Here is a 26,484-nt window from a genome sequence, read left to right on the forward strand (position 1 = left end):
TTTTTTGTGCGTTATGACGATAAAGCCAAATGTCTAATCTGCGGTACACTAATTACGTGTGTCAGAAAATCGTCTACTGAAAGGCACTACAGCAAACTGCATTCAGAAAAATATAGTGATATAACAGGGGATGCCAGAGAAGAAGAATTACGGAAGTTGCAAACTCTTGCAGATGAGAATTCTGTATCTACAAACGAGGTTTGTTGCAAGTACTTTAGCATGTATATTTTGGTTAAAGGTCATGCGAAACGAATTCCCGGCGGGGTCAGGGATTTTCTCTGCCTCGTGATGACTGGGTGTTGTGTGATGTCCTTAGGTTAGTTAGGTTTAAGTAGTTCTAATTTCTAGGGGACTGATGACCGTAGATGTTAAGTCCCATAGTGCTCAGAGCCATGCGAAACGAAATTACATTTGTTTAGATTCCTTAGTTTTCGTTTTCGCATAAATTATTTCTAACATGTCGTTTTTTCTCTACTTTAGGGTGAAGAAGATGAGGGGTGTTGCGAAAGGACTCTCAGTGCTACTTACAAAGTTGCTCTACGTTTAGCAAGAACTGGGAGGCCATTTATGGACGGGCCATTAATAAAAAGACATTATGTTGGACGTAGTAGAGACAATGAATCCCACATTAGCTCCCGCGTACAGCAGAATACCACTTTCCAGAATGACAATACATCGGAGAATCAACGACATTGCTGAGAATTTGCATGAACAACTGGCAGCCAAAATTGAAAACTTCCTAGCGTACTCCATAGCACTTGAGTCCACGGATATTAACGACACGCCGGCCGGAGTGGCCGAGCGGTTAAAGGCGCTACAGTCTGGAACCGCACGACCGCTACGTCGCAGGTTCGAATCCTGCCGCGGGCATGGATGTGTGTGATGTCCTTAGGTTAATTAGGTTTAAGTAGTTCTAAGTTCTAGGGGACTTATGACCACAGCAGTTGAGTCCCATAGTGCTCAGAGCCATTTGAACCATTAACGACACGGCGCAGTTAGCAATATTTTTGCGTGGCGTGGACGACGACCTATATGTAACGGAAGAGCTCCTGGATATGATTTCGTTGAAGGACACTGTTACAGGGGCGGATATTTTAGCAGCTGTTGAATGGCAGCTGAAGGAATAGGACTCCCTTGGGAAAAGCCGTTTTCCGTAACCACAGACGGGGCACCAGCAAAGTGCGGTAAAGCAAAAGGGTTTATTGGCCTATTGCGGAAAAAACTTAACATGCCGAATTTACCTTCCGTTCAATGTTTTGCGCACCAAGAGGCTCTTTGTGCGAAAGTTATCGGTCTTCAAGATGTGATGAAGGTAGTGGTGCGTATCGTGAACTACATTCGTTCTCATGGACTCACTCATCGTCAATTCAAAGAATTTTTGATTTCCTTTGAAGAGGAGTATCCAGACATTCCCTACCACGCTGAGGTGCGCTGGCTGAGCAAAGGGAAAGTGGTTTCCCGAATTTTTCGACTACGCCACACTGTGGCTCAGTTTTTGGAGAGCAAAGGACGTCCAGAGCCACTTTTCATGACCCTGAATGGGTAGCTGATTTACGATTTTTAGTAGACATTATGGCTCTTCTAAATGATTTAAGTCTGAAACTCCAGAAAGAAAACAATCTCATCAACGATATGATCAGCAAAATAAACGCTTTCCAGTATAAACTGAAGCTCCTCAAAAACAACCTATCAGAGAAAAATACACAACACTTTCCTGACTACGTAAACGAGATATAAATTCTACCTTTATTAAAACAACCTGATTTTTATAACCGCCGTAATCAAAACGGTACTATGTTTTTGTTTGACAGCATGTGTGCAGGAAGGAGCGCACTTTGAAAAATACGTCGAGATGCTACAATCCCTTGAAAATGCGTTTAACGACCGATTCCAGGTAATGTGCCGGTATATGACATACAGCTAAATAAAGGAGATTGCGTTACATATGCAAGAGTAACATTACATTAAAACCAATAGTACACATTACATGTTTATTAAAATCTATCGCATTCTAGTACTTCGAAACAACGGCTTACATTACTTTCATTTATTAACATTGGCTTTGTTATTGTTTCGGGAAATTACCTACCTGCAGCCAATTCTCGATGTTTTTGTGAAACCTTTTTCGATGGATATTGAAAGTGCGACTTCAGATTTACATTTCGAACTAACTGATTTGCAAAGCGATGTTCACCGAAAGGATGCGTTTTACAGTACAAAAGGTTTTCTCCAATTCTACCAGAATTTGCCGAAGGAAGAATTTCCCAAGTTACACAGAGAAGCAGCGAAGATTATTTCTATGTTTGGTTCCACTTGTGTATGTGAAATGTTTTTTTCTGTTTTGTCTTGTACGAAAACTAGATTGCGTGCGAGTATTTCTAATTGTAATTTAAAAAATTCTCTCAGAATTGCTGTCAGCCAATCTCTTGTTCCAGATCTTAGTAGCATAATTGCAAATAAAATAAAGAGCACATAGGAAGATGCATTTGTGTTGAAACCAAATTTAAAATTGTTACCATTACAGTTATTATATAAATCTCTTTTGTAGCGGTACACCAAACTAAGCTCTCCACCTAGTGTACATTAGTATTTGGCAATGACGAAGACAACAGGGTAAAAGCTTTGAAACAGGTCGAGGCAGGCGGCGCGAGCGACACAAGCTGAGGAAGTGAGAGGCAGCGCCGAGGAGTGGGGGGTCTGCACCGTCGGCAACATAGCGCAGCCGTCTCCTGCACTCTGCACTGCGCGATGCACCGGTGCATGCACCTTGTGCAGCCCTGCTCTACGGTATTGGTTCTTTACCTAGCTAGCATTTATCGTGAATCTCTCGTCCAGGGCAAAGTACCTAGCGACTGGAAAGAAGCGCAAGTGAATCCTGTGTACGAGAAGGACAAAAGATCGGACCCGCAAAATTAAAGACTAATACCCCTGACATCGGTTTGCTGCAGATTCCTTGAACGTGTTCTCAGTTCGAGTATGATTCTCTTGAGACTGAGAAGCTTATGTCCGCGAACCCGCATGGTCTTAGAAAGCATTGCTCGTACGAAAGTCCGCTTGCCCTTTTCTCAGATGATGTACTGCGAACTCTGGATGAAGGGCAACAGGAAAATATCATATTTCTAGATTTCCTGAAGGACTTTGAAGCGATGCACCATTTCAGGCTGTTAAAGAAGGTATGAGCATGTGGCATAGGTTCGCAGATATATGAGTGGCTCAAAGGCTGCTTAAATTATAGAACCCAATGTTGTCCTCGCCAGTGAATGTTCATCAGAGACAAAGCTATCGTCAAGAGTGCCCCAGGGAAGTGTGGTAGGGCCGACGTTATTCTCTACGTACATAAATGATGATATTTTGGTGTACCGCAGAGTGCCGAAATTGAGTGACTATAGGAGGATACAAGACGACTTAGACAAAATTTCTAGTTGGCGTGTTGAATGGCAGCTAGCTGTAAATGTTGAAGAATATAAGCTAATGCAGATATTAGTAGTGTCCTGCTTGACAGAGTCGTATCGTTTAAATACCTGGGAGTAACGTTGCAAAGTGAAATGGAATGGAACGGGCATGTGAGGACGAATTGTCGACTTCGTTTTATTGGGAGAATTCTAGGAAAGTGTGGTTCACTTGTAAAGGAGACCGCGTACAGGACGCTGGTGCGAACTAATCTTGAGTTCTGCTCGAGTGTTGGGGATCCGTACCAGGTCGGATTAAAGGAAGACATCGAAGCAGTTCAGAGGCGGGCTGCTAGATTTGTTACTGATAGGTTCGAACAGCAAGCAAGTGTTGCGAAAATACGAGGGTCACTCCAAAAGGGTTGCACAGTATTTTTGTAAAAATACAGTTTTCATTCTGCATGTGTAAAAGTTTTACAGTGTGTAGATACATCCTTCCCACTTCTTTTCAAACTTAGTGGCAGCGCCACGGCATGTCTCCAAGATGGCTGCTACACTTGACGTTCGTCAGAAGCAACGTGCTGTCAGAGAATTCCTGTGCTGTGAAAACGAGACAGTGGGAAACACCCACAGGTGGTTCAAAAAGGTGTATGGAGATGCTGCTGTCGATCGCAGTACAGTTAGTCGGTGGGCAAGGAGAATACGCGATGAGAGCGGGCACAGCAATATTGAGGATTGTCCTCGCAGCGGCAGGCCTCGTACTGCACACACTCCAGACAATGTGCAGAGAGTTAACGAATTGGTGATTGCTGACAGACGCATCACAGTGAACGAATTGTCACGCTACGTTGGGATAGGGGAAGGAAGTGTTTTGCAGAATACTGAAAGTGTTGTCGTTAAAAAAGGTTTGTGCCAGGTGGGTTCCGAGGATATTGACAGTGGCTCCCAAAGAAACAAGAAAAACGGTATGCAGCGAACTTTTGGAACAGTACGAGAATGGCGGAGATGAATTTCTTGGAAGAATTGTGACAGGTGATGAAACGTGGCTCCATCATTTTTCACCAGAGGTGAAGAGGCAATCAATGGAGTGGCATCATGCAAATTTACCCAACAAAAAAAATCAAAACCACACCTTCTGCTGGAAAAGTTATAGCTACGGTGTTTTTCGATTCCGAAGGACTCTTGCTTGTGGACATCAAGCCAAGTGGAACCACCATAAATTCTGATGCATATGTGACGACACTGAAGAAACTTCAAGCTCGACTGAGTCGTGTTCGACCACATCGGCAAAAGCAGAATGTTTTGCTGTTGCACGACAATGCATGGCCACATGTCAGTCAAAAAACCATGGAAGCGATCACAAAACTCGGATGGACAACACTCAAACACCCGCCTTACAGTCTTGACCTGGCTCCATGTGACCATCATCTCTTTGGGAAACTGAAAGACTCTCTTCGTGGAACAAGGTTTGAAGATGATGACTCCCTTGTGCACGCTGCCAAACAGTGGCTCCAACAGGTTGGTCCAGAATTTTACCATGCAGGTATACAGGCGCTGGTTCCAAGATGGCGTAAGGCAGTTGAGAGGGATGGAAATTATGTGGAGAAATGAAAATATTGTTCCTAAACGATATGTCTACACAATGTAGAATAGAAGATGGAGTGACCCTCGTACTTTAGGATCTCAAATGGGAATCCCTGGATCGAAGGCGACGTCCTTTACGAGGAACGCTATTGAGAAAATTTAGAAAATTGGCATTTGAAGCTGACTGCAGAACGATCCTGTTTCTTCCAACATATAGTGTGTGAAAGGATCACAGAGACAAAGCCATAAAGACAGTCGTTTTTCCCTCTTTCTGTTTGCGAGTGGAACAGGAAAGGAAATGACTAGTGGTGGTAGGGGTTGATCTCCGCCTTGCGTCGTAAGGTGGACTGCGGAGTATCGATGTACAGTAGATGCAGAGTTATAACATCACTCAGATAGTTAATAGATACCCGCCCTGCTGAAAAATGGAACCACGTCACTGTCATATGAGAGGTAACACATGAGGATGCAGGACGTACGTGAGGTGCTGTTGTTCTACCAGAGTTCACTCACTCACTACATCTGTGAGCTGAAGTCTTACCCATTGACTTCCCAAGCCATGACGCCAGGAGTGACACAGCTGTGCCTTATCAGAACTTTGGGAGAATGGGATCTCTCCCCAGGTCACCACCACACTTACCAACGACGATCATCTGGGGTAGTACAATACTGGATTCATTGCTGATCAGAATGCAATGCCGTTCATCAGCAGTCCATGCTTTCCACTCACAGCACCATTCCATGCAAGCGTTGTGTTGTCAATAACAGTCTGCATATGGGACAATAACGTCCTAATCCGGCTGCTGCTAGCCTCCGACCAATAGTGCGGTCTATTCCTTGTTGTCAGATGACAGACACGCTCGACCGGGACCTTGACAATGAGAATGGTTGCCCTCACGTTCCCATGCTGTCCAACACTGGACCACTGTTACATTCGAATGGCCCAAAAATCTGGATTTTGTACGATTTGACCAACTGGCCAAATGGAGACCCATAACATCTTACGTTCTTCACACCTCTTACATACCCTACAAGGGCTGGTAACAAAACTAAACACGAACAACACTTACGCGAGGACACTCTGGTGGCCATTCTACTCGTGTTTGTGACAGAGAATTGCAACTCTAATCATTTACATACCTGTCAACAGTATATACGTGTACGAAGTTACATCGACATACGGTCATGTGTTCTGGGAGCTTCACCTCGTTTGTGAGGCAGTGTAATCTATTACACAGTAATATGTCATCCCCAGCCACCTCTGGTGCCGCATTCTCGGCTGTTGTGGACGCCACTGGCAGTTTCCGGTATCAGGGAATCTAGGAGGGGGAGGGGGGGGGGGGGGGGGAGAATTTGTTCAGCCTGGGAGGTGATGGATTGCTCTTTCTTCAATCCTTCTAGCTGGCTTGGGATCAGTATCTACTGTGGTGGTATAATGGCAGGTGATTTTCCCATGACATGTTTTCCAATTAAGGGCTACAAGCAGATAAAGGTGTGTTGTGGCTCCCATCGTTTTTGAAAAAAAAACGAAGATTGGGTTTAACGTCTCTTCGATATCTAGGTCATTAGTGACGGAGCACAAGCACAGAATGTGTTATGGATAGGAAAAGAAATCGGCCGTGCTCTTTAAAAGGAACCAATCGGCATTTGCCTGGAGCGACTTAGGGAAATCATGGGAAACTTAAATTTGGATGGCCGAACACGTCTGCACACTGCATGTACACACAACCATCTAGTAGGCCACACCAGGGGTAACAGGAACACTATTGTCTCAGCAATGCCTTACCAATGTTCGTGCCACGTGTTTTGTTGCTAGGTTCTGTCGGCATTCTTATTAAAATAGCACTGATCGGTTTCCCCATTTTCTATATCAACATAGTATTTCAAAGCAAGGTAAATTTTAAGAATGAGAAGTGCTCGTTCTAAAAAAAAAGGCTTATTTAAAAATGAAACATTTTAGCACTGTGTGAAGAAAACGGTTCCTAGAGATTTACTATGACCATGAACCCCAAGAACCCGTTTACTTCCGGAAACTTCAAAAGCAAGGCTACCTACTATGAGAAGTTTTCCAGTCCTGTTAAAATTCTGATAATAAAATTGTTTGATAGTGAAAACAGTAAAACACCGAGAAGTTAATTTGATAAATAAGGACACAATATACTGTAATTTTGCTTACCAGTAACACTTAAACCGAGATAAATTGGCATTTAAACATGAATGGATGGAAATATGACATTAAGTGACGTATAAACAAAGATCGCGTACATTGACAGATGTTAGATTCCTAGTTCCCTCTAATACCCTAACTTGAACCAATGGCGAATAAGCTACTTCTTTGTAATTGGTCGGTGTAAATAACTTCAGTGGCGGATGCTTCAATTTACACTTCTGGCCACATTTCACAGTACAACACATAAATTCTCCTGCCTAAACGACTGTATATACACGTCGAGCACACCCTTCCAAAAGACACATACAACGCATGCAACGACTAATACAAATACACTGAAAAGCAAAAATAAACAAAATGATGGCGATAACTGTTGTAAGTGATGAGGTCAACAATCACTGAAGGCGAGCAGTCTTTACAAATACTCCACTTTTATTTACGAAGAGAAATATGAAGAGATAGTCTGTTACAAATCATAAAGAAATTAAATTGGTTACAATTGTGAGTTTCTCGAAGAGAGGAATGGTTTTGAGTCTTATCTGTTCTGGGTCGGCGTGATGTGGCGATGGCGGTAGAAGAAGTTTGAAGTGGTTGATATGAATCCTTTGAGTTCATCCAGTCGTGTCCTTGGCGTTAATATATCCTCTTTTCCTTACATCCTGCTTCGGCTGGCAGTGGTAATAAATTGCGTAGCATCCATTTGTCGTAGGCCGGAAAAAAGTAATTGTTTATGCAGCACCTGAGGGTCGTAATAGTTCAACTGCAACTTTCACACATGACAGTTTGGCACAGTCCACACGCCGTGTTTAAATTAACATTCCATTTGTTATAATTTGCCAATTGAGAAGTTAGACAGTCCATCTGTTTTTAATATTCACCGCCCACGATAACACTGTTCCAGCGAAAATAGGCACTTACGTAGCAACACAGTTCACTGTTTCCACATTGACAGTTAGTGTTTTAGCACACGTCATATTTCGTTGTCAAGAAAATGAGCAATATTAAATTCACAGTTTATGTAATGCAGTTCAATTCTAAACCGACAACAAAACTGTCTGTTCACGAGTGCATTGTCACTGCCACAAGCATCGTTCTACAAAAACCAACAGCGTTCGCGCAATACAAAGTCCGTTTAGAATGTCCATCATAAAGTCAAGTTTCAAACCGTGTCTAGCGCTTTAAACACACACCATTACAACACACACAACTTGCTTTCGTACTGCCACGCTCACGCGCCATCCGCGACTTTCTGCCACACTGTTCGACCCTGCAACTATCGATACCTCTCTCGGTCCACAGTTCTTACAACACTTCTGCTTATTGCATTCCGTTTCACACAATACGTTTAATAAAACTATCTGAAAGATCATCAGAAAAAAATCCAAGTCCTTACATAAGGAACTCGTATAGAAGTAGCACAGTCAACATAGTCACACACACTTCATGTTCCACACTATATAACCAAATGAAAAACATTCTACCTCGTCAGAAATATATTTATGAAACACACGGTAGTAAAAGAAAGAATATATATATATATATATATATATATATATATATATATATATATATATATCGTTATTAGTCATGGCATCACAAGAGCTGCTACGACTAATTGATATTTCGGTTTCTTAATGGTTATTTGCAAAAAATAAAAAGACATGTTATAACAGAGAGCAAACAAATATCGAAAAACATCGGTTATTGAGAAATAAAATAATGGTATCTGGTTTAACCGGTCGGTTTTTCCATCCTTACTTCGCGCGCCGTCACGGAAGCTCCGAGACGTAGGGAACGTTATAGAACATCTCCTTCGATGACCTGTCCTGTCCTGTCTTGTTTTGCAGAATAGCTGTTTCGCAGTCATACTGATGATACGTGACTGCGTGCTTTTTACCTCCAATTTGCAATCAGTGAGCGTGAAATCAATGGTTTCTCAGGGCGTATGACCTCTTATTAGACTGACGAAAGCGGCTTTCACTGTGCGCCGCTACCTAAGTTACACGGCTTACAGCTAATATTCATACTTGGGTGATTTTTCTTTTTTTCTGTCAGCTTTCATGGTTCGGTCATTACAGTGTCCTAAGAGTCGTCGAATAATTGCATAATTGCATGGCATACTGTCCGCCTGCTTAGCTGAAACGCAAGCACGGTAGCTCGGTGTGTTCGGTCAGAGGGTTATCTGCCCCTGTAATGATAATAATAAAAAAAAGCTGAGTGAACGGATCAACGATGAACTTGAACGGGCGTCATGGGACAGCCGCGGCGAACGAGTGCAACGAACAAAACGAAGTAAAAAAAAAAAAGTGATAACGTGTTTGCCTACCATGCAGCGGTCCCCGGTTCGATTCCCGGGTGTGTTGGGGATTTTCTCCGCCCGTAGACCTGGTGTTGTGTTGTTCTCACCATCTCATCATCACCGACAAGCAAGTCACCCAGTGTGGCGTCACCTGGAGTAAGACCTGCAACTCGACGGCCGAACTTCCCCGGAAGGTGTCTCCCGCCTAACAAGGCCATACGATCATTTCATTTTCAGAGAAAACAGTGGGACACGGTGGGAGCGTCACATGAAAATTGACATCACATCCAACCTATGACCATAGAGACAGCATAGTTTACGTCAAAAGCAGTCAACAGTTTTTTGGCTGTGTAATACAGGGTGCGGCAATACCGACTAAGAGATTTTAAGGAGCAATGAGAAGTAAATATGGACGTATAGAGAAAAACTGTCTTTATTTTCTAAATTAGTACAACATACCACTTTACATTCATTTAGTTTTGAAAATAATGTCCTCAAGGTGGCGGCTGTTAGCATCAATACATTGTTGTAGACGATCCCTAACGTTTAGAGCAGCTCTTGCATATATATTGCGGAGTATGGCATTCACTTCGTCAAAAATCCTCTCTTTTGACTTGAGAGACACCCACATGCCTTGCTCATACTGTGGCATCAAGCAGTCAGGCCTGCAAGATGAGTAGTCTGCCAAGCGAGTGGATTCATTCTTATTTATCGAGTAATATGAACTCTCGTACTCTCAATTAAGTTACAAATTATCCTCTTGTATGATTAATACGCAACGGAAACGCACAATTGACTATCAGTAATTTACAGAACTCTGACTGTTCACTATGCACTGGCAATACCACATTTCCTTTTAGTCTTTTATTTAACGGCTTTTATCAACACGTGGCCACCGCACTGAATATGAATGGCGCACACATTATAAATTCGGGACATCATGACAACATACAATTCGAAGGAAAAGTCCACCAATCTTTTTCTTTTCACTATCTTATTTATTCCGCTAAATTCTATAACCTAAACACACAAATTCTATAACCTACAACAATAACACATGAGAAATTCCGCCCAGTGGGCATGGCTTTACATTGGTGATTCTCTACCTTATGGTCTCGTAATTATTTAATGCTACAGTGCACTTTCTGGATAGGATGGTGGATCTTTTATTATATCTCACACTTCGACTCTCACAATCATAATCACGAAACTTTCCTCCTGATCGAGCGGTACAGAAGGAACAAGCACAACCCACTAATCTTTTGAAACTACCTTGCTACTCTCCCATGCAAACCACACATACCCAAATTACATGACATACACCACACTACAACATGGAATACAATACAATAAATAGTCACAACACTATCACTTTCAGCTTTCCCACTTCAATTAGCATTTATCCCAGTTTCACACGACACTGCCCCACTTCGTAATTCTCCTTTCCTACTATGAACTCTGGAGATATATGCACGTCTTCCTGTGCAATGTAAGCCAAGTGGCGTTGCTGGATAGACGGCTGACTCACCTTGCTTCTCTCTCAGAGTATTATAGTTTGAATCAAGCGTCACACGGAAACATATCACGCAAAGTAATATTAAGAACATATTCATCACACACACAAGTCCTCAACTGATACCATGGACGAGTACTTCTCTTTATCCTTTGTCTCATACACAGATTGAGACTCACACAGTACTCACCACGTGGAAGTACTCGCCTCTAATTTCAAGTCCTGCACACGCTATTTCTTAAAAATTTCAACTTATAGTACACATGCTAGTAATTCAGCTTAACTTAAGCACACGGAAGTATTTCAACTTATTGCTACACGTGGTTTCATTGTGACCATTGGTCACTTCCGAAGATTACTACGATCCCATTAATATTACCTGCCTGACTTTTAATTCTCCCCACAAAAGTTCCTGAAATAGAGAAATTATTATTTCAAACTACTCTTAAATATTCCACATGCATACCATGTCTCCACTCTTTTGTCTTTACGGAGCACACCCAAGGCAGGTCTTAACAGCACAAGATCCAACAGCAGAGTCCAGAAACATGGCTGTTCATTAGGTCCTCTCGCACCTCTGCCCAGGTGGGGGAAGACCATGCTACCGTATTGGTCAGCCACATTTCAGGCGCTCAGAGCTCCAGTAAGTTTTTATCTCTTTGGTTCCACCAAAGGTGGCCAAAGGATCGTCTCAAAGATGATCATATATTCTCATTCTCTATCTGCAGTTAGCAGACGACCATACATTCATTCATTTCACAAATCTCACCAAACTGGATGTAGGGATTTATTTTGTGGGAGTGCACATAAGATCAATTAAATAAATAAATTGTCATTCTTTCCCACACTGGTATCCGGCTTCGCTGTATTAATTGAAATTGAGTTATTATTAGAAAAAATATGTTGTTCAGACAAGAATAATGAAGTATGTTGTACCTATTTTCAATGTCGACTACCCATGCAGAAAAAAATGGCATGGCACTGTCCTTGCAATGCGAGGGTAGTTCCGAACATTTTTTTAAGAAAACTGTATTAGAACAAACGTAGCAAGTCATCAAAATAAACAGGAGGAGACCTTAGCCCCTGGTGACCTCAAATAGACGACCAAATGCTGTTACTTTACCAAATTATTGACACAGTTGTTGCATTACTGTACTCTCCACAATCCGGAGTAACATACACATACAAATTTACTACAATCCACATGACAAATAAAATATTACATCATACAAATAAAAAATAATGTTGAGATAAAAATTTGCTTAGTTACTGGGATCTTCGTTATTTTTATGAGTAATCCAAACTTCACTAATTCTATGACAAATAAAAAAAATACTAATTGTACTCATGAAATTCTAAATAGCTCACCATCCAAACACAGAAGAAGTAATCTGACATTCATAAATTGCGTTGTAATAATCTTTACACGGCAATGTCTAAATACAAAACAAAATCAACAAAAGAAAAAAATTGCGTACACTAGTTACACGTAGAAGTCAGGCTCCATATGAGTACTCTAAAATATACATCAAACCTACAGAGAAATAAAACTGAGAAGAAAAACAATGAGATATACCACAAGTTACATACTGGTTACGTAATATAGTCAACCTAAGACATCATGTCATACCTCATTAACTACGCTGGTCAACACTCATTTTCTTGCCAAGGATATTTGAGTGGCTTTAGGATGGGTTAGTGGTGCTGAGGACGAATATAGCAACCATTTATGCAGTTTGGCTCTAGTTTTTGAGATAATGCATGATTTATTCAAAAAATTAGAAAAAATTGCTAATACTGAACTCGAGCGCTACAAACTACAATGAAAAAAGAAAATAATCTTTATAAATAGCTTCTATGAAAACCTGATAGGCATTTGTCCACGTATAAAACATAATTGAAAAGTTTCTCTATAAGTATATCATTTTCCGTCCATGACGAACCGCTTCCTGCACGCTGTCCTTTTATAGGTCTCTTCAGAACAGTCACGTTGCAGATTCCAGCAATAATCTGCCATCATATGCCTGTCCCATCTTCCTTTATATCTTTCCTCTATTCCTTTCATATCTTGATGGAACCGCTCTCCTTGTTCCTCACTGAAATCACCTAGATTACGAGGAAATCGATCCAAGTGGCTGTGAAGGAAGTGCAATTTTATGCTCATGTTAGCTCCTAAGTTTTGAAAGTTAGTGAGCATGTTTTTGACCAGTTCCTCGTAATTGGGAGCTTTATGATTGCCCAAAAAACATTTTACAACAGCGACAAAACTGTTCCAGGCCGATGCTTCAGTGACAGTCATGACACTTGTGAAATTGGTATCGTTGATGAGCCTGCGAATTTGAGGACTATCAAATATTCCTGCCTTAAGTTTTTCACTACTGAGTCCAGGGAACGTATTGCAGATGTATGTGAAGCAATTACCATTTCTGTCTAAAGCTTTGGTGAATTGCTTCATTAGTCCTAACTTAATATGTAATGGTGGAAGAACAATCTTGTCCCTACTAACCAGAGGTTCATTAATGATGTTTGCTTCACCAACAGCCATATGTTCCCTTGGAGGCCATGTTTCCTGCTTCCAACGTTCGTGCTTTGCCCTACTATCCCACATGCAGATAAAACATGGGTGCTTTGTGTATCCACTTTGTTGTCCAAGCAAGAAGTTCACCATTTTCAAATCAACACATATCAACCACTGGTGCTGCATATACTGAATTTTCTGCAGAACCATCTTGATGTTAGCATATGCTTCACAAGTTTTGTTGAGTGGGCAATTGGAATAGATGCGTAACGATTGCCATTGTGTAGGAGAACACATTTTAAACTTCTAGTGGAACTGTCTATGAAGAGACGCCAGTCCTCTGGTCTATATTCCGGCAGCCCCAATTCAAGTAAAAGTCCAGGTATATTGCTGCAATACACTATAATCTCTTCTTGGTTGAAGTATGGAAGAAGGTTTTCTTCTCTCGTCCGGTAATCTGTTATTTTAACACTTGGATGAAGACAGTTCTTTTCCTTAAGCCTGGATGCTAAAAGTTCTGATGCTTGCTTTGAAAGATTGAGTTCTCGTATCAAGTCACTGAGCTCCTTCTGGTCGAACTCCTGGGGTTGTGTCTCACGTCCTTCGTATTCCGAACCACTACTTGTACATTCCTCGCCGTGCACATCGTCATCTGATGATGTTAGCGTGGGTAATGTTGTGAAGGTTGGTACAGGAACATCGTTGCTGTGCACCACCGGTCTTCTTGCTGACTCCAAATCGGGATATTCCCACTTTCGTTTTTTGAACCTATTAAAGCCTTTCACATTAACAATGCAAAAATAGCAATCATCTGTATGGTTCTTCTGCTCTCGCCATACCATAGGCACTCCGAAGTTTAAGCTTTTCCTTTTTCGTTTTGTCCACTGCCGTAAGCACTCCACACAGCATTTACAAACTTTATGGGGTGCCCACGCCTTGTCTTGATCTCCAAGTTTAATTCCGAAATATGCCAGATACGCTTCCTTCACAAAAGGAGTGATATTCTTCCTGTTCTTTTGAAGAACGTATTCACCACAAATGTAGCAGAACTCATCTGGATGGTTCACGCAAAGACGGCGTGAAGAACTCATGTTTTCCTAAAACAAAATTGCACAAATACTACATATTATGCAGAACTTTCTTGTATTTGCATGTCAATCACATCCAACAAACATCATTAATTGTTTTGTGTGAAATGAGCACTCACCTCTTATTTGCTACGTCACGATGAAAAGGTTCTATCTCCTTGAAGCTGCACTGCACATGTGTGTGACTTTCGACCATCGCCATTTTTCTTGTTTACACTGAACGCTACCTATCGGCTGTTGCGGGGATTACCTCGGTCAACAAATGAATGTCGAGTACCGCCGAATTCAAATCTGCACAACCCTCAATATCTTCAACACACGCACCCCACAACAGGACTGAACACATGCTGACAGTGTGATGTTTGCATGATGTAATCCTCAACCACACAGATGCACTCCCTGAGCACAATTGTTTAATAAAGATAGTACAATATCACTAATTAAAAAACAGGTAGCAAATACATTACACCATATATGGACCCTGCAGTCAATATTATCCACATGAAGCTCTCATTTCCACAAATAACCTGTATCTCAAAAACCAGAGCCAATTTGGAAAAAGTACAAATATACTCGGAATGAGTATCATAACAATATCCCATTTTCGTTCAAACTTCCCTGGCAACAAAAAAAAATTTTATTTTGTAGAGCTGTGATGATAGCTATCATCACTTAAGCAATTGCCACCACTACTTGGCTGTGAGTTTAACCTTATCCTTGTTCACCAGTACAAATACCTGCTGCTGAGCTAGTCAGTCCATCAACTTTGATCAATACACGCAGTAAATAGTTAGCAATAAGTGCTTCAATCCACCAGTAGCTCTCGTATCTTACTCTACTGCTCATTTCTCTGTTGTTACACATTTAGGCGTCAAGAACTTGCATTTCGACTAGCCTTTGTTACACTTTAATGTGAAATATCACCACTGTGATAATGAAAATAAGTGGCTTCAGTCAACACACCAACAAGATCATTACTGTCCACGACATCAAAATGCATCAGTTAATTCCGATATTTGTTGTGCAATGCAAACTCTTGTCCCCTGTGACAACCTTACTGACCAATGCAACAAGAGCCGCTACGTTAGTATTACGCCACTGGCTAATAATTAAAGCATCATTGTACCAAATATTCTAATAAACATGCTACGTGAACTTGATAACCCAGAACAAAAAAAAACTATTCTAAACACAAATGTTAATGAAATACAATTACACTTGCTGTCCCTTCAGGAATGAAACATATAAAAAAATTACACAATTACAAGTACAAATACATTATTCCCTATCTTGCGAGTCACACAGAATCATTTCATTCTGTGATTTTCTTGGGGCCAAAAAAGTTGCTGACAGGTTTCCCAAAAACACTGTCTCGGTGTCAAAGCTCTCCCATGGTTACCCGGACGAAAGTCTTTAAGTCACTCAAATCGTCATTTTGGACACGCACTGAACAGTAAACTGTATCTCACATTAAACACAAATGTCATAGTCACTCTCAGAGTACCATCCACACGAATCTGGTCGACCAGAAATGGCCTTACAACTACTATTACCCACGGTTCTGTCCTTTCAGCTCATGGTGTAATTAAAAGTCGTAAGTTCCAACAAACAGCACTTATTCCCGCACCAATTAAAGAAATGTCTCCTACTACAAACGCAAATGTCAATGTCCCACTTTAGTTTCTTGCATTCATACAATAATTAGTCACCAAACGACAGCTGTCCTCTTTAAGTATACCAAGCGTCCTACATGCAATTCACAAAGCACACTTAACAAGTCACTGCCAAAAGTTTATGGATCCCACCGTTCAGTGGTCAAGACAAAACAAAACAATCGTCCTGTCTGCTAAAGACAAAATCTTTTCCACCACTCACAACATGGGAACACCAGTCCTTCACTTTCCACCTTATGGAGACATACGAGCAGTCGTCTTGTTTCACAGTGAAACGTCCCCTTAGAACAATTTATACAGAACTGTGCTTAAACTGACACACAATATTTTGTTAGCGCAACGCAATCTGACTTTCAAAATTCCCTACAAAAGAATGGCCCTGACTAACATTAAACTATACCTTTCACAAATCACTTACCTCACAAAAATCTTCGCTGCTCAAGCTACTGCAATACAGCGAGCGCCACTACTGCCAGCTAAATAAAAGATTCAAACTACTGAAGGCACTAACTACTGATAGGGATAGTTAGCAAATGAAAGATATTAATAGAGAACAAACAATATATTTACCTTGATATCATCATATATAAATATAGCAGTTCATGACAAATTTCAAAACTCCGCCATCTCTCTCCCCACATCCACCACTGCTGGCGGCTCACCTCCAACTGCCCAACGCTACACGCTGTTCACAGCCAGCTGCCCAACACTACAATGGCAGACAACAATGCAAACCAGGCACAGACTGCACACAGCACAGCCAGTGATTTTCATACAGAGCGCGACGTGGCGCTACCAATAAAAAAACCTAAACAGCCTACTTACAACGGCTCCACAGTCCAGTACTAGTTAATAGTTGCTGGTAAAAAATGCCCTCGGGACTCTGCCGCGCGTCGTTCATTCTGCCGTGGCGCCGCCACGCGAGCCGTTGAGCAGAAGAAACCACCCGCTGCTCCCTCCGCGGGATACTTTCCCCAGTCGTAAGGGTGGCGGAACTTATGAATGGCCAGTGGCCCCAGGCCGTTGACCTGCTGTAGCGGGCACGTGGGGTGTACCCAGACCGGCAGTGGAGTGGGGAGTGCCGCGGTTCTGTCGCCTCTCCCATGGCGACATCAGCTCGGCCTCCCGCCTTCTTATGCAGGTACGGGCGCGTTCTGCATGAGCACCTCAGCGCTACGACACCCAATCAGTCAGACCCTTCCGTGCATCTCGCAACATGACAGACAAAAGGATATTCTTACAGTATTTAAATACTCATTGATTACATGTATCATCTATTAGATACATTGGTAATAAAAGAATCTTTGTTCTAAAAAACATAAAATCATACACCCTAGTTTTCTACACATACAACATCAACATTTATCTCTTTTCTATATACAAACCACATTTGTGCTATTGATTGTACCTGTAGTCCCTCATACAAAACATGAAAGTGTCAAAAAAAAAAAAAGGAATAAGAAACAATCTATACAGCTCATAATTACAACATCAAATAGTAGACCACTACAACATACTATCACAGTGAAAACATTAGAACCTGTTGATTCTAAAACTACAATATACAATGAACCTTTGTGCTTGTGACAGACTGAAATTAATACCCCTTGAAAGTGTTCTAACAAAAAAATAATAAATAATCTACACAGCTCACAAATACCTACCACATGTTATTAAATATTAAACTACTTTAACATCCTAACACAATAAACATTTTAGGAACTGATGACTCTAAATCTACAACATACAATGCACCTTTGTGCTTGTGACAGACTGAAATTAGTATCTCTTTATATATTTTACGTTTTATTATATATAACAGCATTTCTAGGACATGTATGTACCATCCACATGTCAGATCCTGACCTGCCATTGAGGTTCATCCCAATCAAACAATAAAATACAATAATGTTTTAGTTATGGATCGGTAGCATCCCCTTTACAGGAGTGTGCGCATTGATCACACTACTCTACGACTCTCACTCACCAGACATCACATTTTCCTTCTCATTCAACCCATTAATACACTAACAGAATAGGTCTAGAAGTCAGCTAACCTTAACACCACCACACTCACGACAACATACCATACCTTTGCTCCCTCATACTCAACCACATAACACATGAAGCTGTTTCGGAGATAGCTTTCCAGTCTCCGAATTTGCCCTTTCACTCTGGCACCTATCTCCATCAGCTTACCTCTGCATTCACTTTACCGATTATTCATCCTGCTAAATATCAACTTAGAATTGCGACATTTCATCTAAGAACTAAAAATACACAAATTATTCATCCTGCAAAATAACTGTACACATTCTTGGTACCGTTTTGATTAGTTATACTTGTACCAGGCTTCAACAACAACAACAACAAAAATTATTTTTTTCATGTAGCAAATGTTATGGTAAGAATTAGATTTACACTTATATTACGTCTTACGTCAGTATTCCACAACGTTCACCATCTGGATCTCATACTCCCTTTATGTCCTTTCACGTTGTGCATTTGTCCTCATCTCTTCATTCGTGTTTCGGCTCTCCGTCCGTCGATTACTCCATCATTTCCTGGTCTTCCTTCGCCATTCGCATCAATCTCGATTGCAGCACACACAGGCCTCTCTGTAACATATATCTAAGACATCTCCACATTATTAATTCTACTCACCTTCATTTACCACTGTTTCATCGCGTCGAATCTCTCTTTATTAATCACACTGCTTCACGTCGCTTCTCTCCTTAAATATCACCTCTATCCCCTATTATTTATCACGTCGCTTTTCTCTCTATCTACCATCTTTATCCACTCATTAATCATCACATCGTTTCTGCTTGCTCCTTATTCATATGACAAAAAATACGTACATACACCACTCTGTCGACTCCTGTTCATGACTCATTCGACCAGTCTATTCCGTCATACTTCCTGACATCCCGCCTGAAAATTGTTATGTTCGATTTGACCCTGCACAACGTTACACACCACAAATAAATACACTGACTTTCTACCATAAATTGCCTACTTTCGATCTATCCGTAACTTTTCCATAATTTGATGTTAGAAATGTGATGAAGCCCACGAGATTGTTTTCTCTTGATTGTCTCAATCAGTACGGCATTTTCCTGGACAATCCGCCTCACTCTGAATGGTCCACTATACACAGTAAAGAATTTGCTGTTAGGAATCTGAGCTTACATGAAAATTAAATGTGTGCAGAGAGTATACAAGCTGGGAGAGATGGGACAGCCCAAGTGTTAGATACTTTGGCGCTAGTGGCCTCTTTCCCTAACACCAGATTCCGAACAACCATACGCAGCACCTCATCATAACTGTCACCACGACAATGACATACTATAGATCAGATGGCATCTAATTTAAAAACTTCGATCACATTACTGATGTTACCTGTAACAGCAGTATAAACGTACCCTATTCCATACAGATCACAATGTTGACTTTTTACATTACGTGCTAAGTACCTGCAATAGTCAAATCGCACTAATTAAACTGGACTCATTGGCATTATTACATAACATTTTTAGCAACTGGTTTGTTTTGAGGAAACAGTCCTTTTACTTTAGTGTTCGAAATAAAGATTTCCAAATTTTGCTCTGAGAGACCAGCCTAACAGATTCCATTACTGGTGTTTTATTCTCTGATCAGAAGTATGGTATTTGCATTCCTACATATCAGTAGAGTATGTCTGCTACATAGACAATTTTCAGTGCCAGCGGCATGTGTTTTAAAGCAAGATGCTAAGGGCTGATATGTTGGATTAGTTTCTCCTATCCATCAATCTATTACAACAAGAAAGAAATGCCAGGATTCCATGCTCTCCTGTTATTCTGGTAGTTTCTGCCGTTCCTATCCTCGACACTGTCTGACCTATGAGTCGTGTCTCTGTTCACGATGTTGCTCTCATTACCCAATTCTTGTAACAAGTGCTGAAATGACGCAGAATCGTCTACGCCTCTGCCTGCTATCGCTATATCTCTGTGCAACTTCACTGGTAACTTCGTTATACAGATCCTAATGAGCTCACCAGTTTCGTATGGCACATCCAAATACCTATTTTGTCTCAGCATTTCCTGATAGCACGACACTGGATCTCTTGTACCACCTTCGTTACAATTTGGCATCATCAAAATGCTTTGCTTAACCTGGTCCTGCTTACTTTTCGACCAGAATTCATTTAAATAGCTACTACAGTCTTTAATAACTTCCTGCATTTTCGCTTTAGCCTCGTCCCTCAAATGGTTACACACAATCTTCATTTTGAGGAGCAGTCCCCACGATGAAGGTAATGAATCTTGAAATTGAGACAGCCTTGGACTATACCCAGTTGGGTTTGCCACCTGTTTTATCCGACACAATCGTTCTTCTGACTCTCTGAATTCGTCTTCCTCTTTCTGCCTATTTTCGCTTTTTGAATTTATCTCACTCTCCCTCTGCAATCTACCTGGTGGTGTGTCACCTTCACTACTGCACGCTAATCGCAACTGTGCTAGTTCTTCCCTATGTTTCCTATGTGTTTCTAATTGTGCCTCTTTAAACTGTATTAGTGATGGTATCTCCTCCTGGTTGGCATAAACCTCTCGCTGCGTACTGTCAGAGCCTGTTCCGCCTCTTATACTGATCTTTTCTACATCTGCGCTAATCGTATTCATTCTGACCACTACCTCCGCAACTTCATCCCTGTGTTTATCTAGCGCCACTTCCTGCCGGGTGACTTGAGCTTCCACGCTGTCTAATGCCCCTTGTTTATCTGCAAGTAAGTCCTCCACTATCTCTTTGATTCGTTCATCCGGCAACACGTCCCTATGTTCTGTAATATTGCTCTCTATTGCACTTATTTGTACCTCAAATTATTGGCTTTTTCTTTCACGGCATCACATACTTGCTTCACCGCATCCAGATTCTTCTCCCCCTCATCTAATCGATTATTAACTGCAGACAGACACTCATCGATAACTGTGTGTAGCTTCCTCATTGCCTCTTTATTTCCCTTATCCATTGCCTCCAATATTTCCTTATTATCTCTATCCATCGCTTCCAATCTTTCCTTATTTGCCTCCAATCTTTCCTTAGTCTCCCTATCCATCGCTTCCAATCTTTCCTTATTCTCCCTATCTCTCTCCTTATTATCTCTATCCATCCTCTGTAAAAACTGCAGTAGCACATTGTCATTTGCTACTTTCGGTGCGCTCACCTCGTTCGCCTGAGAAACCGTAGCTTCGCCAAGGGTAGCTTCACTTTCACTGTATACCTGACCTAGTCCCGGCTCGCCCGCATCGTCGCGAAAAGCCCCCATTTGTGGACAAAGCCCGCCGAATAAAAGATCACCTAGCAGCAGTCCGCTGAACAATTCAGCCCCTTCCGAGTGTTTGCCGTTCTCGCTCATTAACCGATGGTCGACAGCTACTTCCTGCCGCACTGCTACGTTCACGCCAGAATTACTATTCTCCATGGTGACTACACTCTTCGACTGCGACCTAGTTACTACGGACATTACGCAAAAAAAATTATACAACGATCTTCCAACCTTAGATGACGTAGCAAGCGATTACATAAAAAAAATAAAAGATCTTCAATAATCCAGAAAGAAATTGCAAACAAAAAAATTTTACTTCTTAGCACTATCACAATACATTCCATAAAAAAAATCTTAACAGCAAACCCTAACAGCAGAATATCCTGGCAAAATATCCTGGCAGGGTCGAAATTATGAGAGGCACCTACATGCCTTGCTCATACTGTGGCATCAAGCAGTCAGGCCTGCAAGATGAGTGGTCTGCCAAGCGAGTGGATTCATTCTTATTTATCGAGTAATATGAACTCTCGTACTCTCAATTAAGTTGCAAATTATCCTCTTGTATGATTAATACGCAACGGAAACGCACATTTGACTATCAGTAATTTACAGAACTCTGACTGTTCACTACGCACTGGCAATACCACATTTTCTTTTTGTCTTTTATTTAACAGCTTTTATCAACACGTGGCCACCGCACTGAATATGAATGGCGCACACATTATAAATTCGGGACATCATGACAACATACAATTCGAAGGAAAAGTCCACCAATCTTTTTCTTTTCACTATCTTATTTATTCCGCTAAATTCTATAACCTAAACACACAAATTCTATAACCTACAACAATAACACATGAGAAATTCCGCCCAGTGGGCATGGCTTTACATTGGTGATTCTCTACCTTATGGTCTCGTAATTATTTAATGCTACAGAGCACTTTCTGGATAGGATGGTGGATCTTTTATTATATCTCACACTTCGACTCTCACAATCATCATCACGAAACTTTCCTCCAGATCGAGCGGTACAGAAGGAACAAGCATAACCCACTAATCTTTTGAAACTACCTTGCTACTCTCCCATGCAAACCACACATACCCAAATTACATGACATACACCACACTACAACATGGAATACAATACAATAAATAGTCACAACAATATCACTTTCAGCTTTCCCACTTCAATTAGTATTTATCCCAGTTTCACACGACACTGCCCCACTTCGTAATTCTCCTTTCCTACTATGAACTCTGGAGATATATGCACGTCTTCCTGTGCAATGCAAGCCAAGTGGCGTTGCTGAATAGACGGCTGACTCACCTTGCTTCTCTCTCAGAGTATTATAGTTTGAATCAAGCGTCACACGGAAACATATCACGCAAAGTAATACTAAGAACATATTCATCACACACATGAGTCCTCAACTGATACCATGGACGAGTACTTCTCTTTATCCTTTGTCTCATACACAGATTGAGACTCACACAGTACTCACCACGAGGAAGTACTCGCCTCTAATTTCAAGTCCTGCACACGCTGTTTCTTAAATATTTCAACTTATAGTATACACGCTAGTAATTCAGCTTAACTTAAGCACACGGAAGTATTTCAACTTATTGCTACACGTGGTTTCATTGTGACCGTTGGTCACTTCCAAAGATTACTACGATCCCATTAATATTACCTGCCTGACATTTAATTCTCCCCACAAAAGTTCCTGAAATAGAGAAATTATTATTTCAAACTACTCTTAAATATTCCACATGCATACCATGTCTCCACTCTTTTGTCTTTACGGAGCACACCCAAGGCAGGTCTTAACAGCACAAGATCCAGTCGCAGAGTCCTGAAACATGACTGTTCTTCAGGTCCTCTCACACCTCTGCCCAGGTGGGGGAAGACCATGCTACCGTATTGGTCAGCCACATTTCAGGCGCTCAAAGCTCCGGTAAGTTTTTATCTCTTTGGTTCCACCAAAGGTGGCCAAAGGATCGTCTCAAAGATGATCATATATTCACATTCACTATCTGCAGTTAGCAGACGACCATACATTCATTCATTTCACAAATCTCACCAAACTGGATGTAGGGATTTATTTTGTGGGAGTGCACATAAGATCAATTAAATAAATAAATTGTCATTCTTTCCCACACTGGTATCCGGCTTCGCTGTATTAATTGAAATTGAGTTATTATTAGGAAAAATATGTTGTTCAGACAAGAATAATGAAGTATGTTGTACCTATTTTCAATGTCGGGCGGTACTGTACCCTTTCAGACTCTCGTAGAGTGTGAGGGCTACTTTTGAAAATATTTACTTCAAATATTCCCAAAGAAAGTAGTCACAAATGCTGAAATCTGGTGACTGCGCAGCCCACCCGACATCACCCCTCAAAGAGACGAGGCGTAGCGGAAACATTCCTCTCAAAACATCAAGTGAAATTCGAGTTGTGTGAGCAGTAGCTCCATCCTGTTGGAACCACAAGCCCCCCGGTCCATGTTCTTCAACAGTATCGTCCACTATGGGTTGCAGAAAATTTTGCAACATTGAAACATAACTTCTGGAATTCACTGTCACAGTCACTCCTACCTCCTCAAAAAAGTAAGGGCCTACCACGCCAAATTGTGATATGGCACACCACACTGTCACTTTAGGAGATGTTGCGGTCTTTCATGAATAATTCGGGGGTTATTTTCAGCCCAGTAGCGAAAGTTCTGCTTATTCACGCACCCACTAAGATGAAAATGTCCCTCTTCACTACTGAAGAAAGTTGCATTCGGAGGGATCTAAGCAAGCATTTGCTCACTCAGATTTTGACGGCTGGCCCAGTTTGCTGGGCGCAATTCTTGAGCAATCATTATGGAACTTCAAATCGCATTGCAGAATCCTTCTCAAACTGTGGTCTGAAATCCCCAGTGCAACAGTATGTCGTCGAGCAGAACTTTGCGGCGAATGTTGAACTGCTGTTCTCACCCGCTGCACATTTTCTGGTGTTCTGATGGATCTGCCTCGGCCGTGTGTATCTATTCTTAGTGTACTACCAATTTCCGCCAACTGCCGAACCCAGGACCGAATTGTGTTTGCATTAGGAATGGCATTGTTGCTTGGAATGTTGAACTGTCGTCGAAAAGTTCGTTGTCTAGCGATCACAAAAATGGTTCAAATGGCTCTGAGCACTATGGGACTTAACATCTGAGGTCATCAGTACCCTAGAACTTAGAACTACTTAAACCTAACTAACCTAAGGACATCACACACATCCATGCCCAAGGCAGGATTCGAACCTGCGACCGTAGCGGTCGCGCGGTTCCAGCTTGAAGCGCCTAGAACCGCTCGGCCACACCGGCCGGCGTAGCGATCACAGATCTGTTGTTTTCATAATAAGCGCGAACGGCAAAACCACGATGTGCACCGGTCCAGACGATGTTGGCTACTGAAATGGGCAACGACTGCACAAAGGCAGACCACGTGCAACTGCCTATCCCACCACAGCCCCAGCGATAATCGATAGAAACTGCTTACTCGGTTCTGCCGCATTTTTCATCTTCAAAGGGAGCATCGATGCGCGATCTCGATGAATTCAACATCCCTCAATTCGAAGAATCAAGCATATGTTTGGTGTCAACAACAGCAGAAGTTACATGTTTGCTTCAGTAAATGTAGAATGCTTTTAAGTGGGGTTATCAATAAATAATTTTCTTAAAAAAGGAGCTTTATATTTATTACTCGCTTCATATTTCTTTCCACTCGCACATTTTCAGGTTACAGATAAGTATTTGACGTATGTCACCTATTCAGCTCTTGAAGAATGGGGGGTGGGGGAGTTAGAAACTTCAAGAAATGATCGGCAGTCCGAGGCACTTGGCCGGTTTTATTAATGGAAGTGGACTTAATTATAGCATGAACTACTTCAATAGAAGTCTATTTTATGACAGTCCAGTGCTTACATATGTATGAGGGTTATTTGGAAAGTAAGGAACGATCGGTCGCGAAATGGAAAATGCAGGGAGAATCTGATGAAGCTTTGCACAGATGTCCTGGGCACTGTGTTCAGTACGCCCATCGATCGCATCATGTCGCTCTTTTCAGTTCTGAGCTCACAGTGAGAACGTAAAGATGGCTGCAAATTAGCGCCTCCCGCCAAGTATGAGGACCTGGCGAAAGATTTCGCCAGAAGCTATGCAATCCACATAACATAACTGTCATGCAGTTTGTTCTACACCATTTCTGCTCAAATGAACCGCTGGCTACGAAGACAATATTTTGGCACGGAGAACGAGCTGCAGTCTAGAGTAGAAAATTGTCGAAAAGCACTGGCGGCTGTCTTCTATAACGAGGGAACTGAAAAGTTGGTACAGCGCTACGACAGATGTCTTTAAGTCGGAGGGGCGACTGTGTAGAGAAGTAGCTGCCAGGTGTAGCTAACCGTTGCAAATAAAACAGTTTTCATTTTCACTGTGGTTTGCATTTCGTGACCTATCGTTCCTTACTTTCCGAATAGCCCTCGTATATTGCCGAACAAATATTAGTCACAGATTCATCGTGATTTTTTAAATGGTTGTCCGAACTCTAGATCGCTGCTTATAAAAGGATCACACGAATATGACGTCTCTCTTCCTAAGGCACACGCTCAGTACGGTACCTTGTGCCACTCACAGGAACAGTGCTAGAGAGGAAAACCTCTATCGATCCCTAATTTCACGTATCTTACACGAAATAAATGTTGACACAAATGTCATTTCTCAAATAGTGTTTTCGTGAAAAGAGCGTTGTCCGACTGTTGATTGAAACTATTGATACCTAGTCCTGCATTATGTTGTCGGTTTTTTTTTCTTTTTTTTTTTTGTCTACCAGTTTGGGTTAATACACGGTGAGTCACTAACTATTGCCACCTAGAATAACTCCGAAAGAATGATAATAGCTGAAAAGTTTGTG

This window comes from Schistocerca americana, chromosome 7 (genome assembly GCF_021461395.2).
Source record: "Schistocerca americana isolate TAMUIC-IGC-003095 chromosome 7, iqSchAmer2.1, whole genome shotgun sequence".
In the NCBI taxonomy this organism is placed as follows: domain Eukaryota; kingdom Metazoa; phylum Arthropoda; class Insecta; order Orthoptera; family Acrididae; genus Schistocerca; species Schistocerca americana.